This window comes from Propithecus coquereli, unplaced genomic scaffold, assembly GCF_000956105.1.
Source record: "Propithecus coquereli isolate 6110/MARCELLA unplaced genomic scaffold, Pcoq_1.0 Scaffold99, whole genome shotgun sequence".
NCBI classification, from domain to species: domain Eukaryota; kingdom Metazoa; phylum Chordata; class Mammalia; order Primates; family Indriidae; genus Propithecus; species Propithecus coquereli.
In genome coordinates this window covers 229,409-237,443 of record NW_012156284.1, presented here as the reverse complement: position 1 = coordinate 237,443, position 8,035 = coordinate 229,409, and the positions used below count along the sequence as shown (strand labels likewise).

The following is an 8,035-nucleotide window of genomic DNA, read 5'->3' as shown; positions in this document are numbered from 1 at the left end:
AAAAAAAAAAAACTCTACTGCAGGCTCAGGGCCCACAGGTCCACCTGGTTTAACACTATAACTTTACCATGAATTGGGTCAAACCACCCACTCAGCTTATTGGCTTTGATTTGGAAATTGAGACAAGAATCCAGGATCGAGAGTCAAAGAAGAAATCAGACAATGAACACTGAATTTCATTCCAGACCTTGCCCTACTAAGATCTTGGAAGATGTTGTGGGTGTTCCTGAAAAAAAGGTACTTCCAATCACTGTCCCCAAGTCACCAGCCTTTGCATTGAAGAACAGAATCCAAATACCCACCAAAGGAGATGAGGAAGAGGTTGAACTGGTAGTGATAAGAGCTCAATCTGTGCCACATTATGGGGTACCTTTTAAGCCCCAAATAGTAGAGGCAAGAACTGTGGAGATGTGCCCTTTCTCCTTTGATTCTCTAGACAAAGAATGTCAGTTACACAAGGAGAAGAAAATGAAAGAACTGCAGAAAGGGGAGGTGCCCAAGTTCAAGGCACTTCTCTTGCCTCATTTTGATACCATTAACCTGCCAGAGAAGAAGGTAAAGAATGTGACCCAGAGTGAGACTTTCTGCTTGGAGACTGACAAAAGAGGTGCTCTGAAGGCGCAGATTTGGAAGCACCAGGTGAAGGAAGAACTGAAACAGCAGAAAGAAGCAGCTTGCTTCAAGGCTTGTCCAAACACCGTCATCTCCCAGGAACCCTTTGTTCCCAAGAAAGAAAAAATCAGTTACCGAGGGCCTTTCTGGTTCTCTAGTTCAGGAACCTTTTCAGCTGGCTACTGAGAAAAGAGCCAAGGAGTGGCAGGAGCTGGAGAAGAGAATGGCTGACGTTGAAGCCCAGAAATCTCAGCAGTTGGAGGAGGCCAGGCAGCAGGAGGAAGAGCAGAAGAAAGAGGAGCTAGCTAGGCTATGGAAAGAACTTGTGCACAAGGCAAATCCAATACGAAAGTACCAGGGTGTGGAGGTAAAGTTAAGTGACCAGCCTCTGATTGTGCCTGTATCTCCCAAGTTCTCCACTCAATTCCACTGCTAAACTCAGCTGTGAGATGCGTACAGCACCTGATAACAGGACTTGCTCTTACATCAAACCAGGAGCCATCTTTGTCACTGGGCATGGAGAGAACCCATTTCTCCAGACTTTCACCTACCCATGCCCAAGAGAGCATACTTGACAACCATGGACTCCAATGTTATTGCGAATTATTTTCTTACATTATTGAGGCTAATCATGAGACTCAACTCATGTATGTCTCGATTAGCCTCCACGTAGTTATTTCCTTTTAAGCTATCAGTTGGCATTTAATATGGGTCTTAACTCTGACTAGAATTTAAAGTCTCAATGTCAACACAGTGTAATCTCTGTTTCCCCTTATCCTCCCTCCCTTTTGTAAAATTTTAACTAGAAAATAAAGATAGTTAAATCCTGAAAAACAAAAAAACAAATTCTGGTTCAACACCAGCTTGAGACAGTGTGCGAGGAGGTGCAAAATGACTGTAGAGACTCTCCACATTACTGGACAATACACGGGGTGTGGCCTGATAAAACTGAGGAATGTAATCAATCATGGCACTTTAATTTAGAAGAGATTAAGGATCTTTTGCCAGAAATGAAGACCTACTGGCCTGATGTAATTCATTCGTCTCCTAATCGCAGCCAGTTCTGGAAGCACGAACGGGAAAAGCATGGGACTTGTGCCACGCAGGTGGAGGCTCTCAACTCCTAGAAGAAGTGCTTTGGCAAGAGGCTGGGTGTGTACCAAAAGCTAGACCTCAGCAGTATGCTCCTAAAGTTGGGGATAACACCATCTATCAATTACTACCAGGTTGGAGATTTTAAAGATGCGCTTACCAGAGTATACGGAGTGGTACCTAAACTCCAGTGCCTTCGGCCAAGACAGGTTGAGGTAGTGCAGAAGATCGGTCAGCTAGAGCTATGCCTCACTAAGCAGGACCAGCAGCTGAGCAACTGCACTGAGCCAGGTGAGTGGTCAGCCCCCAAGCAGGAGGCCTGGCTGGTGGGGACAGCTGCCAAGGACCAGGGGCTATGGGTCTGTAAAGACGGCCCTGTCTTTTACCCCCCCACCTAAAAAGATCAAGCACTGATGCCAAATATTGGAAATATTCTGTGTTTTAAAATACAAGATAAATTCACAAACCACTGCTTTCTGAACATTCCAAAGTTGAATCTCCTGTTTATAACTCCTGCATTAGCAGCAAGCCTTTTTGTTGTTTTGCTTTTTTCCTTTAATGCCGTGAATCGAGTTTTGCAGTTCATGTAGAAATGGGACGGATGTGCAGCCCATGGAGGGGAAAGCGTTCTCCCACTCTTGCTTTGTATTTATGACAGAACTTGCAGGTTTCTTCTTCTTCATTACAGGGCTCTTTAGCATCTTTAGAAGGCCAGGCAGGCACCATGGAGTTGGTACCAATTCAGGAGACTTTCTTACTTGAGTTTTCCTCTCAGAGCCTGTCGCCTGCCTGGGGTGGGGGTCTCCATAGGACATAAGCTCTGCTCACAGTGAGAGCCGGGCGGCGACCGGGGCCTATCTAGCTCAGGCTTGGGGTCTCTTCCACATGACCGGAGACCCGGGACACGGTCCCCTCACCAGCTTCTCCCTTGTGGGCAGCCGGGAGTGGGCAAAAGCCTGTCCTTGGAGGAGGACGTGTCCCCTCGTGCCCCGAGGGGATTCGGGTTGTATTCACAGAGCAGCCAACCAGCTGTCCCCGTCCCCTCAGTGCACACTTCTGGCTTGCTATTCCTTGCAAACTTAACACCGTAGGCTGGTTTATCTCAGGCCTCACTTTCTTTTTATCAGAAGGCAGCCAGAGCAGGCTACTGATGTGTGTTTAGAAATTTAAATGTACTCCCAAGTGCCATGTGCCATCCTCACACGGTGCATCCTAGAACTGCGAGAGAGACGTGCTTTCCTTCTCGATGCACTAGAATGTGGCTTTCACGTCAGTGGACACTGTGCCAGTGACCCCGAGCTGCTGTGACGGGATTTCATCTGTGCAGTGGGGTGTTCCCCGTGCCCTTATTAAAACTACCTTTTATTCTCTTCAAGAAAAAAAAAAAGAAAAGAAAAAAGGTCAGCAATGATCCGAATCCCATCCACTCCCAGTTCCTCCATAGATCTGGGGTCCTCGATCTACGGGGGTCCGATCATGTGGACCCAGAACCCCATGGTGACTAGGACCTCAGTCCTCAGCGTTAAGTTCGAAGGCGGAGTGGTGATTGCCACAGACATGCTGGGCTCCTACAGCTACTTGGTTTGTTTCCGCAACATCTCTCGCATTGTGCAAGTCAACGACAGTACCATGCTGGGTGCTTCTGGAGACTACGCTGATTTCCAGTATTTGAAGCAAGTTCTCGGCCAGACCGTGACTGATGAGGAGCTGTTGGGAGATGGACACAGTTATAGTCCTAAAGCTACTAATTCATGGCTGACCAGGCCTATGTACAGCCGCCGCTCGAAGATGAACCCTCTGTGGAACACCATGGTCATTGGAGGCTATACTGATGGAGAGAGCTTCCTCAGTTACGTGTACATGCTTGGTGTACCCTATGAAGCCCCTTTGCTGGCCACTCGTTGTGGTGCATACTTGGCTCAGCCTCTGCTGCGAGAAGTTCTGGAGAAGCAGCCAGTGCTGAGCCAGACTGAGGCCCGTGAGCTAGTAGAACGCTGCATGCGAGTGTTGTAGTATTGAGATGCCCGTTCTTACAACCGGTTTCAAATTGCCACTGTAACCGAAAAAGGTGTTGAAATAGAGGGACCACTGTCTTCAGAGACCAACTGGGATATTGCCCACATGATCAGTGGCTTTGAATGAAATATAGATGCATTCTCCAGAACTAAAGTTAAAACTCCTCCTTTTAACTTTGAACTTGGCTGGTTCAAAGGTAGTCTTTTCTTTTGTATATTAAATAAATCCTTCAAAATGCTAAAAAATAATCAATGAAACCAAAAATTTATTGAAAATATCAATAAAATTGATACCCCCAGTAATACTTATAAAAAGAGAGAGAAGGAGAGGGAAAGAAGGAAGACACAAATTATCAATATCATAAATAAAATGGGGAGCATTCCTATAGATGCTATAGACAATAAAAGGAAAATAAGGGAATCATATGAGAAAATATCTATTTACGTATATTTGACAACTTAGATAAAATGAACCAATTGCTTTAAAACCACAAGCTAACAAAACTTATAAAATGTTAAATATACAATCTAAATAGCATACTAATAGCTACTAAAGAAATTAAATCTGTAATTTAAAAACTTCCAAAAAAGAAATCTACACTCCCAGATGGAGCAAACACCTATAGAAGATACAACAACCAATTTACACAATCTCTTCCCATAATTAGAAGAGGAGAGAACACTTCCCATTTTATAAGACCATCATGACTATAATACCAAAGTGAGACAAAATAATTAAAAGTACAGACCAATATTCCTCATGAATGCAAAGTTTTTCAACAAAATATTAGCAAACAAAGCAACATGTAAAAAAAGTTATAGCCAAATATAATTTGTCCTGAAATTTCAAGGGTTGCTCATATTCAATAATCAATGAATATAATCCACTATATTAACAGTATAAAGAAAAAATACATAATGTTACTAATAGGTGAAGAAGAAGCATTTGACATAATCCAATATATGATTATGATAAACACTTCCTCAACTGATAAAGGACATCTATAAAACAAACCTATGGCTAGTAAAAGATTGAATGTTTTCCCCTTAAGATTGGGAACAAGGCAAGAATGTCTGTTTTCACCACTCTTATTCAATGTCATACTGGAAGACTTAGTGCAATAAAGGAAGAAAAAGAACTAAAAGCCATACAGATTGGAAAGGAAGAAATAAAATCATTTCTATTTTATTTGACATGATTACCTATGTAGAAAATCATAAGGAATCTACAAAAAAACTCTTAGAACACATAAGTGAGTTCATCAAAGTCAACATATACAACATAAAAACACAAAAATCCACCATATCTCTTCTATATTCTAGCAATGAACATTTGGAAACCAAATTTTTTTAAAAAAATATTATGTACAATAAATTTTTAAAAACCCAAAATACTTAGGTATAGACCTATCAAAACATGTACAGGATATGCATGCTGAAAATTATGAAACATTGATTAAAAAAAGACAACCTAAATAAATGGAGAGATAAACTACATTTATGGATTAGAAGACTCAACATAATGATGATATCAATTTTCCCAAAATTGTTCTATAGATTTAATGAAATTCAAATCAAAATCCCAGCAGGATTTTTTTGTAGATACAGTCAAGCTAATTCTAAAATGTATATGGAAAGGAGTTCTATTTCTCCCTGATTGAGCCTTGGGAGGTTGTGTGTTTCCAGGAATTTATCCATTTCCTCAACGTTTTCAAGTTTATGTGCATAGAGATTTTTATAGTATTAAAAGATGATAGTTTGTATTTTTGTGGTATCAGTTGTAATATCTCCTTTTTCATTTCTGATTGAACTTATTTGGGTCCTTTCTTTTTTATTTCTGGTTAATCTAGCAAAAAGTCAATCAATTTTTTTTATCTTTTCAAAGAACCAACTTTTTGTTTCATTAACCTTCTGTATTTTTGTTTTGTTTTCAATTTCATTTAGTTCTGCTCTGACATTAGTTATTTCTTTTCTTCTGCTGGCTTTGAGTTTGGTTTGCTCTTCCTTTTCTAGTTCCTTCAGGCAATCCATTAGATTTTCTATTTATGATCTGTTTTTTTGATGTAGGCATTTAAGGCTATGAATTTTCCCCTTATGACTGCTTTTGCAGTCCTATGAAACCCATAGATTTTGATAACTTATGTTCCCTTTGTCACTTAGTTTGAGGAATCTTTTGATTTCTATCTCGATTTCCTCCTTGGCCCAATAATCATTCAGCAGTAGGTATTTAATTTCCATGACTTTGTGTAGAATTGAGTGTTTCTGTTGGAGTTGATTTCTAATTTTACTCTACTATGATCTGAGAAGATGTATAATTTCTAGTACAATTTATAGTTTTTTTAATTTGTGGAGACATGTTTTGTGGCCTAATATGTGATCAGTCTTAGAGAATGTTCCATGTGTTGATGAGAAGAATGTATATTCAGTAGTTTTTGGGTAGAATGTTCTTTAAATGTCTCGTTAGGCCCATTTGCTCTAGAGTATCATTTAAATCCAGTGTTTCTTTGTTAGCTTCTGCACATCCAAGGAAACAAATAATAGAGCAAAAAGGCAACCGACAGAATGGGAGAAAATATTTGCATGTACATCCAATAAAGGACTAATAACCAGAATCTACAAAGAACTCAAGCAAATCAGCAAGAACAACAATCAAATAACCCCATTAAAAAGTGGACAAAACACATGAACAGAAGCTTTTCAAAACAAGATAGACTAATGGCCAATAAACATATGAAAAAATACTCAACATCACAAATTATCAGGGACATGCAAATCAAAGCCACATGAGATATCACCTAACTCCAGTGAGAATGGCTTTTGTCAAAAGGTCCCAAAACAATAGATGCTGGTGTAGATGCAGAGAGAAAGGAACACTTGTACACTGTTGGTGGGACTGCAAACTAGTACAAACTCTATGGAAAATAGCATGGAGATTCCTCAAAGAACTAAAAGTAGACCTACCATTTGATCCAGCAATCCCACTATTGGGTATTTACCCAAAGGAAAAAAAGTCATTTTATCAAAAAGACACCTGTACTCAAATGTTTATTACAGCACAATTCATAATCACAAAGATGTGGAATCAATCCAAGTGCCCATCAATTCATGAGTGAATTAAGAAAATATGGTATATGTATACAATGGAATACTACTCAATTATAAAAAACAACAGTGATATAGCACCTCTTATATTTTCCTGGATAGAGCTTTAGCCCATCCTCCAGAGTGAGGTATCACAAGAATGGAAGAATGGGCACCACATGCACTCGCCATCAAATTGGCACTGACTGATCAACACTAAGGTGCTTCCACAGTAGTAATATTCTTTGGGGATTAGGGGGTTGGGGGTGCATAAACTCACAACTAATGGATGTGGTGAGCATCGTAGGGGGGAAGGGCATGCTTCAAATCATGGTTTCAATGTGGTAAAATCATAAAATGTAACCAAAATGTTTGTACCCCCATAATATCCTGAAATTAAAGAAAGGCAGAAAGAAAGAAAGAAAGGTAGAAAGAAAAGAAAAGATAAGAAAAGAAAATGTGGTACATGCATACCATGCAGTACTACTCAGCCATAAAAATGAATTAATACCTTTTGCAACAATCTGGGTGGATCTGAGGACCATCCTCCTAAGTGAAGTAATGCAAGAATGGAAAAGCAAACACCACATATACTCACCATTAAATTGGAACTAACCGATCAGCACTCATGTGCACAGATGGAAGTAAAACTCAGTGGAAATTAAGCAGATGGGAGGGGGGAGGAGGGGATGGGTGAATCATACCTAATGGGTACAATGTACACTATCTTGGTGATGGGCACACTTATAACTTTGACTCAAGCAGTATAAAAGCAATCCATGTAACCAAAGCATTTGCAGCACATAATATTCTGAAATAAAAAAAATGTATATGAAAAGAAAAAGGAACTAGAATAGCTAAAACAATTTTAAAAGAATAACATTGAGAACTTATACTACCTAGTTTTGCAACCTACTACCTGTATATAGCTACAGTACTAAAAACAGTGTGGTTTTGGCAGAGGAATAGACATATAGATCAATGAAACAGAATCCCATCTAGAAAATTACCTACACAAATAAGTTCAATTGATTTTTTTTTTTTGAGACAGGATCTTACTCTGTCACCAGGGCTAGAGTGCAGTGGCATCATCATAGCTCACTGCAACCTCAAATTCCTAGGATCAAGCAATCCTTCTGCCTCAGCCTCCCAAGTAGCTGGGACTACACCCACATGCCAACATGCCTGGCTAATTTTTCTATTTTTTGTAGAGACGGGATCTCACTCTTGCTCAG

The 8,035-nt window shown here is 40.0% G+C and overlaps 3 pseudogenes across 1 annotated transcript; all 3 read left to right on the top strand.

Moving 5' to 3' along the window:
- The first annotated feature begins 68 nt into the window (after positions 1-68).
- On the top strand, positions 69-1,434 carry LOC105827216 (annotated as a pseudogene). The gene has a single exon (XR_001138352.1). The product of XR_001138352.1 is annotated as a targeting protein for Xklp2 pseudogene (transcript).
- Positions 1,435-1,451: 17 nt separating this feature from the next.
- Positions 1,452-2,118, top strand: LOC105827215 (annotated as a pseudogene).
- Positions 2,119-3,111: 993 nt separating this feature from the next.
- On the top strand, positions 3,112-3,717 carry LOC105827214 (annotated as a pseudogene).
- The last annotated feature ends 4,318 nt before the right edge of the window (positions 3,718-8,035 follow it).